Consider the following 9050-nt stretch of genomic DNA (forward strand, 5'->3'; position numbering starts at 1 on the left):
TTTAATCTACTGTAATTCATAGTAGTGTAATTATGTAGTTCAAAACAACTTAATTTTTAAAATAGTAAAGATAACAATGAGAGACACATTCAGTAACTAGAATAGGATAGACGTGTGCAGTATAAATGCTGACAATTGCTTCCCCCCAAAACTGGCAGAGTGCCCCCTTCACCCTCCCTCCCCAAGCACACACACACCCCCACCTCCTCCAAAGCATCCACTAGTCAGCACCTATGCTACACACAACTCACTCACCCCAAGGGTCACGTAGTCGCTCCTCCTTCACCTGGAGAACTGCCTCCCAAAAGTCAGGTTAGCTGCTCCTGTTCCCTAGCTCCTCTGGTCGCTTAGGAGCAGACTTTTTAAAGACTCGTTCTTCATGATTAGCCCCAGCCCCGAGTGAAGGGTTGGCAGGTCCTACAGGGATGGGGGGATGAAAGCCTCGAGAACACGCTCTCAGCCTTGCATTGCAGTCCGCTAGGCTCAGCACAGGCTCCCTCAAACAACCCAGCACACCACACACACACACACACACCACAAACTCACCCCATGGGCTGAAAGTTTCCTGTTCCCAAGCATCCCTCATCCCTTCGGAGCAGGCTTTTTAAAGACTCGTTCTCCCTGAGGAGCCCCAAACCCTGCTAAGGGTTGATGGATGCTCAAGGGCTTGGCCATCACAGCCTCCTTAAGAAGCTCTCAACTTTCCTAGCAGGCCACTAGGCTCAGCACAAGTTCCTTCAAACAACAGACCACACTATATCCTTCATTGAAGCAGCAACCACACTACACCCCCCCCCCACCACCACACTCACACACACGCACACCCACCCACCCCACAGAGAAAAAACTCACCTCAAGGGTCATGGACCTGCTCCTCCTTCATCTGGTTACCTGCCTTGCAAAACTCACAATAGCTGCTCCTGTTCTCTAACTTCTCTCCTCCCTTAGGAGAGGGCTTTTTAAAGCCTTGTTCTCCCTGAATAGCCCCACCCCCTGGTTAGGGGTTGATGGGCGGTGGAGGGCTTGGGGACCAAAGCCTCCTTATGCAACTCTCCACTTGCATAGCAGGCCCCATCCATGCCCTGACGAGGTGTGAACTGCCTCTCTGTTCTTGGAGAGTTTTTGCATGGGCTCGCTTTAAGCAAGGAGGATACATTTTCAGCCTCATAACTATATACATAAAATTATAACTATACTATAACAATTACTGTAACAATTTAATAATTTTATTAAGATGAAATTTATAACATCACTATAACAACCATGCTTAGTTCATTATGAGCGTTCCGAAGGCACCCAACATGACAAACTTTGCATTGCATACCACACAATCATTTTCTAAAGATGAACCTGGTGTGTAGGATGTTCCCCCGAGGTACAGAGCATCACACCTCCCCTCTTAGTTTACTGATCTGAAAGGTAGTTTGTTGTTATAGTTCTCTTGGCATCCAGCCATTAAGGCCATGAGGGAGCGTGACTCAGTTTCCCCATTCACACACCGCAAACCAGGGGTTTTTTTTGTGGTTTCTCTGCTGTGATAAGGTTTAAACCCGTTTACAGGTATTAATTGAAAAGTAGCATTCTCAAAAGGTTTAAAATCTGTGTTGAAATTCCTATCCCCAAAACTTAACATTAATACCAAATTTTTTTTATCACAGATGGGTGTTTACAAGTATCTTTTGGATACCACACCCCTCTGTTCAGTTAGTGTAGTTTGAGGTTAGTTTGTTCATTACCCATGGTGTCCTTTGACTCTCCCATGTAATCAGTCACAGGCTTCTCTTTCCCTCCAGTGTTTCCCTTTGTGTGGGCTCTTAATTTAATCCTATTTCTGGCATTTTGATATCTCAGGCTCTGGCAAGATAAGGGTCCAGGGGGATCCTGCACACTGGCTGGCCCTTTAGGGAGTGGTCTCCCAACCCCAGGACTGTACGTATGTAGGCAATCCAGCTCCCCTTTTGGGGTTACCCTGTGTTTCCCCCTCCCAGCACTGAGTCCTTCCCTGCCCCCTAGAGGGCTGTGATCATAGAACATCAGGGTTGGCAGAGATCTAGTCCAACATCCGGCTCAAAGCAGGACCAATCCCCAATTTTTGCCCCAGATCCCTAAATGGCCCCTCTCAAGGATTGAGCTCACAACGCTCAGTTTAGCAGGCCAATGCTCAAACCACTGTGCTCTCTCTCCCCCCTGCGATCCCTGCTCTCTGTGCTAGCTGTGTTTACCCTTTGACCAGCTGAACCTCTTCCCAGCAGCTTTCCCATAACTGTTCCCCGTCTCTCAGCAGCCTGGGGAAACACCCCTCCTCTCTATCGGCTGGGTCATTTGTGTTCTGGCCAAAGGCCACCGGGAACTTTCCTGGACTCAACTCCCCTGCTGTTACTGGAGCTGCATCCTGATGTAAAAAGACAGTTGGTTTCCAAAAACTTATCAGAAATAGCATCTTGAAAACTCGGGACCTGGATTGGGGTACCCTGCGCCACCCCTCTCTCTGTCCCTGAGAAGTCAGCTCCAGGAGGTCAGTTACAGAGGTCCTTCTCAAAACCTAGGTCACAGGCTGAGTGCCTGGGTGCAGGGATGCTGAGCCAGCCACCCCCCTAGTGTCCTTAGCATCCTGCCCCAAGTGACTAATGAGGACACACTCCTGTATCCCCACTATTCTTTCCCCAGTTTCCTCCTCTGGGCCCCCTCCTTCAGCTGCCAGCTAACAACGGGGACAGTTTCCTTAATGACTGAGGACACCTCTCCTGCCCCTGTGCCTGAGGGCATGTGGCCTTCTGCTGGAAAGGAGCTAGTCTCAGCCCCTCCCATACTTAGAAGCACCCTGCTTCCCTGTGTTACAGAAATCCTCACTCACCTCAGTGGTTTCTGAGATTCCCTGCTCCATATCTTAACATGCTCCATATCTGGTTCTGCAGTGGCTAACCTCACAGAACCGATATGCAAAAAGAAAAGGAGGACTTGTGGCACCTTAGAGGCTAGCCAGTTTATTTGAGCATAAGCTTTCGTGAGCTATAGCTGACTGCATCCAATGAAGTGAGCTGTAGCTCACGAAAGCTTATGCTCAAATAAATTGGTTAGTCTCTAAGGTGCCACAAGTACTCCTTTTCTTTTTGCAAATACAGACTAACATGGCTGTTACTCTAGAACCAATATGATAAGTTTCAATTGCTTGGGGGGTTTCTGGGTTGAAAACAGCAGAACTAACATGAACTATTGTTTGCTTGCTTGCTTCCTCCTAGCACAGGGCATTTATTCCTCCAGCGATCAGTGGAATTACACTGATTGCACCTTCTGGTCTCTAAGCTCGCAGTTCTGTTCTCTCTTCTGAGGGACAAAACGGGATCCTCCCCTCCCACCAGTTTTAAACTCCTCTTTCTGGGGCCTGCCCTCAATAGACGCCTGATTCTGTTTGAAGGCATCAGCTGAAAAAAGCCATCTCAACCACAGACTTTCCATCTTTGTCCCACAGACACTGCTTCACATCAGCCTTAGGTATGCTTATATTGCACCACAAACACACAATACAGACAAACTCACCCCAGGGGTCATGTAGTTGTTCCTCCTTCACCTGGAGGACTGCCTCCCAAAAGTCAGGTTAGCTGCTCCTGTTCGCTAGCTCCTCTGGTTGCTTAGGAGCAGGCATTTTAAAGCCTTGTTCTCCCTCAGGAGCCCCACCCCCTGGTTAAGGGTTGATAGGTGCTAAATGGCTTGGCCATCAAAGCCTCCTTAAGAAGCTCTCAACTTTCCTAGCAGGCCTCTAGGCTCAGTTCAGGGTCCCTCAAAGGAACAGACCACACTATATACTTCCGTCAAGCAGCAAGCACACAACGGACAAGCTACGGACCATAGGTGCTGACTCTGTGGGTGCTCAGCACCCAGGAGCCAGAGCTTCAGTGTAGAATGTGATCAGTTCTGCGCTGGGAACAACTTCTGCCCTTTGGGCAGGGAGTTTGTTTTGTAAGCAGAGGCAGGGTGATTAATTACAAGCCTTTTGTAATCTTAAATTAAGTTAAGGATGGCTAGATCATGAAAGCATTCCCAGGCTCTCCAGTAAAAGATAGGAAACAAAAGGTAGGAATAAATGGCCCATTTTCAGAATGGAGAGAAGTAAATAGTGGTGGTCCTGAGGGGCTTGTACTGGGACCTAGTCAACAGATTCATAAATGATCTGGAAAAAAGGGTGAACAGCAAGGTGGCAAAATTTGCAGATGATACAAGAAACTACTCAAGATAGTTAAGTCTCAGGCAGACTGCAAAGAGTGACAAAAGGATCTCACAAAGCTGGGTGACCTGGCAACAAAATGGCAGATGAAATTCAATGTTAAATGCAAAGTAATGCACCTGGCAAAATATAATCCCAACTATATATCCAAAATGATGGTGCCTAAATTAGCTGCTACCCCTCAAGAAAGGGCTTCGGCTTCAGAAGACTTCAGAATTATCTCCAGTCATCAATGGGACAGACACAAGTGAATAACGTAGCTGGGCTTAACATGCATCAAAACAATACCAAGGGACCTAGATGTAAATAAGATTGCTGACAGTTTCATCCAGAAAGCGACAGTGATCCATAATGTCTTTAACCTGGGACGTTAGTGAAGACCGCTTTTAAGTAATTGCAATGATTTTAATCTACTGTAATTCATAGTAGTGTAATTATGTAGTTCAAACAACTTAATTTTTAAAATAGTAAAGATAACAATGAGAGACACATTCAGTAACTAGAATAGGATAGACATGTGCCGTATAAATGCTGACAATTGCTTCCCCCCAAAACTGGCAGAGTGCCCCCTTCACCCTCCCTCCCCAAGCACACACACACACACACACACACACACACACCTCCTCCAAAGCACCCACCAGTCAGCACCTATGCTACAGACAACAAACTCACCCCAAGGGTCATGTAGTCGCTCCTCCTTCACCTGCAGAACTCCCTCGCAGAGCTCTCCTGTTCCCTAGCTCCTCTGGTCGCTTAGGTGCAGGCTTTTTAGAGACTCATCCTCCACGGTTAGCCCCAGCCCCAAGTGAAGGGTTGGCAGGTCCTACAGGGATGGGGGGGATGAAAGCCTTGAGAACATGCTCTCAGCCTTGCATTGCAGTCCGCTAGGCTCAGCAGAGGCTCCCTCAGACAAACCAAGCACACCACACACACACAGACCACAAACTCACCCCATGGGCTAAAAGTTTCTTGTTCCCAAGCGTCTCTTGTCCCTTAGGAGCAGGCTTTTTAAAGACTCGTTCTCCCTGAGGAGCCCCAAACCCTGCTAAGAGTTGATGGATGCTAAAGGACTTGGCCATCACAGCCTCCTTAAGAAGCTCTCAACTTTCCTAGCAGGCCACTAGGCTCAGCACAAGTTCCCTCAAATGAACAGACCACACTATATCCTTCATTGAAGCAGCAACCACACTACACCACACATACGTACACCACAGAGAAGAAACTCACCCCAAGGGTCATGGACCTGCTCCTCCTTCATCTGGTTACCTGCCTTGCAAAACTCACATAAGCTGCTCCTGAAAAAAGAAAAGGAGTACTTGTGGCACCTTAGAGACTAACCAATTTATTTGAGCATGAGCTTTCGTGAGCTACAGCTCACTTCATCGAAAGCTCATGCTCAAATAAATTGGTTAGTCTCTAAGGTGCCACAAGAACTCCTTTTCTTTTTGCGAATACAGACTAACACGGCTGTTACTCTGAAACCTGTCCTTAGCTGCTCCTGTTCTCTAACTTCTCTCCTCCCTTAGGAGAGAGCTTTTTAAAGCCTTGTTCTCCCTGAATAGCCCCACCCCCTGGTTAGGGGTTGATGGGCGGTAGAGGGCTTGGGGATGAAAGCCTCCTTATGCAACTCTCCACTTGCATAGCAGGCCCCATCCATGCCCTGACGAGGTGTGAACTGCCTCTCTGTTCTTGGAGAGTTTCTGCATGGGCTTGCTTTAAGCAAGGAGGATACATTTTCAGCCTCATAACTATATACGTGAAATTGTAACCGTACTATAACAATGACTGTGACAATTTAATAATTTTATTAAGATGAAATTTGTCACTATAACAACCATGCTCAGTGCATGATGAGCCTTCCGAAGGCACCCAACATGACAAACTTTGCATTGCATACCACACAATCATTTTCTAAAGATGAAAATGGTGTGTAGGGTGTTCCCCCGAGGTACAGAGCATCACACCTCCCCTCTTAGTTTACTGATCTGAAAGGTAGTTTGTTGTTATAGTTCTCTTGGCATCCAGCCATTAAGGCCATGAGGCAGCGTGCCGCAGTTTCCCCATTCACACACAGCAAACAAGGGTTTTTTTTTTTTTATGTTTTCTCTGCTGTGATAAGGTTTAAACCCATTTACAGGTATTAACTGAAAAGTAGCATTCTCAAAAAGTTTAACATCTGTGTTGAAATTCTTATCCCCAAAACTTAACATTAATACCAAAATTTTTATCACAGATGGGTGTTTACAAGTATCTTTTTTCAGAGTAACAGCCGTGTTAGTCTGTATTCGCAAAAAGAAAAGGAGGACTTGTGGCACCTTAGAGACTAACCAATTTATTAGAGCATAAGCTTTCATGAGCTACAGCTCACTTCTTCAGATGCATATCGTGGAAACTGCAGCAGGCTTTATATATACACAGAGAATATGAAACAATACCTATTCCCACCCCACTGTCCTGCTGGTAATAGCTTATCTAAAGTGATTTCCAGCACAAATCCAGGTTTTCCTCACCCTCCACCCCCCCACACAAATTCACTCTCCTGCTGGTGATAGCCCATCCAAAGTGATAACTCTTTACACAATGTGCATGACAATTAAGCTGGGCTATTTCCTGCATAAATCCAGGTTCTCACACCCCCCCCACCCCCATACACACACAAACTCACTCTCCTGCTGGTAACAGCTCATCCAAACTGACCACTCTTCAAGTTAAAATCCAAGTTAAACCAGAACATCTGGGGGGGGGGTAGGAAAAAACAAGAGGAAACAGGCTACCTTGCATAATGACTTAGCCACTCCAAGTCTCTATTTAAGCCTAAATTAATAGTATCCAATTTGCAAATGAATTCCAATTCAGCAGTTTCTCGCTGGAGTCTGGATTTGAAGTTTTTTTGTTTTAAGATAGCGACCTTCATGTCTGTGATCGCGTGACCAGAGAGATTGAAGTGTTCTCCGACTGGTTTATGAATGTTATAATTCTTGACATCTGATTTGTGTCCATTTATTCTTTTACGTAGAGACTGTCCAGTTTGACCAATGTACATGGCAGAGGGGCATTGCTGGCACATGATGGCATATATCACATTGGTGGATGTGCAGGTGAACGAGCCTCTGATAGTGTGGCTGATGTTATTAGGCCCTGTGATGGTGTCCCCTGAATAGATATGTGGGCACAGTTGGCAACGGGCTTTGTTGCAAGGATAAGTTCCTGGGTTAGTGGTTCTGTTGTGTGGTATGTGGTTGTTGGTGAGTATTTGCTTCAGGTTGCGGGGCTGTCTGTAGGCAAGGACTGGCCTGTCTCCCAAGATTTGTGAGAGTGTTGGGTCATCCTTTAGGATAGGTTGTAGATCCTTAATAATGCGTTGGAGGGGTTTTAGTTGGGGGCTGAAGGTGACGGCTAGTGGCGTTCTGTTATTTTCTTTGTTAGGCCTGTCCTGTAGTAGGTAACTTCTGGGAACTCTTCTGGCTCTATCAATCTGTTTCTTTACTTCTGCAGGTGGGTATTGTAGTTGTAAGAAAGCTTGACAGAGATCTTGTAGGTGTTTGTCTCTGTCTGAGGGGTTGGAGCAAATGCGGTTGTATCGCAGAGCTTGGCTGTAGACGATGGATCGTGTGGTGTGGTCAGGGTGAAAGCTGGAGGCATGCAGGTAGGAATAGCGGTCAGTAGGTTTCCGGTATAGGGTGGTGTTTATGTGACCATTGTTTATTAGCACTGTAGTGTCCAGGAAGTGGATCTCTTGTGTGGACTGGACCAGGCTGAGGTTGGTGGTGGGATGGAAATTGTTGAAATCATGGTGGAATTCCTCAAGGGCTTCTTTTCCATGGGTCCAGATGATGAAGATGTCATCAATATAGCGCAAGTAGAGTAGGGGCTTTAGGGGACGAGAGCTGAGGAAGCGTTGTTCTAAATCAGCCATAAAAATGTTGGCATACTGTGGGGCCATGCGGGTACCCATAGCAGTGCCGCTGATCTGAAGGTATACATTGTCCCCAAATGTGAAATAGTTATGGGTAAGGACAAAGTCACAAAGTTCAACCACCAGGTTAGCCGTGACATTATCGGGGATAGTGTTCCTGACGGCTTGTAGTCCATCTTTGTGTGAATGTTGGTGTAGAGGGCTTCTACATCCATAGTGACCAGGATGGTGTTATCAGGAAGATCACCGATGGATTGAAGTTTCCTCAGGAAGTCAGTGGTGTCTCGAAGGTAGCTGGGAGTGCTGGTAGCGTAGGGCCTGAGGAGGGAGTCTACATAGCCAGACAATCTGCTGTCAGGGTGCCAATGCCTGAGATGATGGGGCGCCCAGGATTTCCAGGTTTATGGATCTTGGGTAGTAGATAGAATATCCCAGGTCGGGGTTCCAGGGGTGTGTCTGTGCGGATTTGATCTTGTGCTTTTTCAGGAAGTTTCTTTTTGAAACCACTCTCCCTCTGTTCAGTTGGTGTAGTTTGAGGTTAGTTTGCTGCAGTTTCCACGGTAATGCATCCGATGAAGTGAGCTGTAGCTCACGAAAGCTCATGCTCAAATAAATTGGTTAGTCTCTAAGGTGCCACAAGTACTCCTTTTCTTATTTCTGATAAGTTTTTGGAAAGTAACTGTCTTTTTACATCAGGATGCAGCTCCAGTAACAGCAGGGGAGTTGAGTCCAGGAAAGTTTCCCGGTGGTCCTTGGCCAGAACACAAATGACCCAGCTGACAGAGAGGAGGGGTGTTTCCCCAGGCTGCTGAGAGACGGGGAACAGTTATGGGAAAGCTGCTGGGAAGAGGTTCAGCTGGTCAAAGGGTAAACACAGCTAGCACAGAGAGCAGGGATCGCAGTGGGGAGAGA

The sequence above is a fragment of the Lepidochelys kempii genome, chromosome 15 (assembly GCF_965140285.1).
Source record: "Lepidochelys kempii isolate rLepKem1 chromosome 15, rLepKem1.hap1, whole genome shotgun sequence".
In the NCBI taxonomy this organism is placed as follows: Eukaryota; Metazoa; Chordata; order Testudines; family Cheloniidae; genus Lepidochelys; species Lepidochelys kempii.